Below are 1,717 nucleotides of genomic sequence, written 5' to 3'. Positions count from 1 at the left end.
TTTCCCCCCCAGGTCCTACTCCTGAGCATGATGTCACAGGATATGGAATATCCTTTCGGCCAGCTGGGGTCAGCTGTCCAAGCTCTGTCCCCTCCTAACTTCTCGTGCACCCCCAGCCTACTCACAGGTGGGGTGAGAAGCAGAAAAGGTCTTGACTCTGTGTAAGCCCTGCTCAGCAGTAACAAAAACGTCCCTGTGTTATCAACACTGTTTCCAGCACCAATCCAAAATGTAGCCCCATACCAACTACTATGAAAAAAACCTTAACTCTATCCCAGCCAAACTCAGAACATTCTGTGACTTGAACAATGTTTTCAGCCTGAGGTTCCCCTTTTTTTGCCTCTGTTCTGTGGACTGTTATGTTGTTATTGTTGGAATTCAATATATTTTTATGCACCTTGTGTACTATCCTGGGAGTTAGATCTCAATCCCTCAGGTGGGGAACTTAATTTGGTCTTTTTCACACCAATTAAATATCTTAAATTCCTGGGGGTAAAGGAAAGAAAAAAAAAAAAAAAAAAGAGGATGAAAGTTGAATGTATTCAATTTTATTGCAAAATGAATTAAATCCAATGTTTAGTAGCAACAGGACTCATACGATTGAGCATATAATTCAGACTATTTCCTCTGGATCAGTGAAATGTTAATGCCAAGGGGAAGAATTACAAAGAGAGACCATCTCTCTAAAGCCCTATGTCAGGCAGAGCAAGAATTCCTTTCTGGGAGAGGAGAAACAAACCTGGCAGATCCCAGGTCACAGGCAGGCACTGAACCTATTCATATACCTCAGCCACATACTCTCACAGGGAGATGGACAGAGAGATCCCCTTTGCGGGGATCAAGGAAATTAAACTGTGCAAGAGTACAACATATTTTAGTAAATTAACCCCGTGTTGGACATGGGCTTTGGTCCTGTTGCAGCACGGAGTGATTTAGGGCAGACTGTTCTGTAAGGTCAGTTTAGAGGCAGCCATGTCATGCCAGACCTCAAAGTAAAGGTATGGCAGTGGTCACTGGAATTCTGGGGCTAGGAAATGGGTACAGGCAAGGTCTAGTTCACTCGCATAGAAGCTGTAAAGTGTCCTTCTGAAACTCAAAGCCTTGCCTTTGTGGTTACTTAAAGCTGTTGCTGTACCTTGGACTTGCAGGGAAACAGAGATGCTCTACAGGCACCAAATAAGCTACAGCCCAGCATGTCCAGTGCTTTCACCTGCCCCTTTCTCTGGGGTGGTGGAAAATACTCACCCTGAGCTGCTGTCAAATCTGTAGGGTACCTCCTGCTGGGATGCTCTTTCTGCCTACAGCATTATTCAGCTTTGTCTGTGAGCAGCAGCCTTCTCAAGCCATTTGCTGTCAGAGTCTTCATTTGTAGATGGATAAACTGAGGCAACAATGCCAGATCAAGCCAAGGATGTAGATAAACTAGCAATGAAAGTGGATCCTTCTAACTTCTTTTTCCCCTGCTTTAACCAGTTTTAATAAGGTTAAAAGTCTTCCCAAGCATAGATAATATACTAATCACTATATATGTGAATGATGATTGTCATCAACATCACAGAATGACAGGGCTATCTTTCTTCAAGGTTCCCTTCAACACAAATCATTCTACAAAATCTAACATGGGTTAAAAGAAAATAGAAGCATGTGGGATATGCTTAAATGGGGTTATATCTTGAGTGACAGTGCTACCTGCACAAATTTGAATGTAGCTGCTTTT

This window comes from Eurypyga helias, unplaced genomic scaffold (genome assembly GCF_000690775.1).
Source record: "Eurypyga helias isolate BGI_N326 unplaced genomic scaffold, ASM69077v1 scaffold13360, whole genome shotgun sequence".
Classification (NCBI taxonomy): Eukaryota; Metazoa; Chordata; class Aves; order Eurypygiformes; family Eurypygidae; genus Eurypyga; species Eurypyga helias.
The sequence above is the reverse complement of the archived record's forward strand: the minus strand, read 5'-3'. Positions refer to the sequence as shown.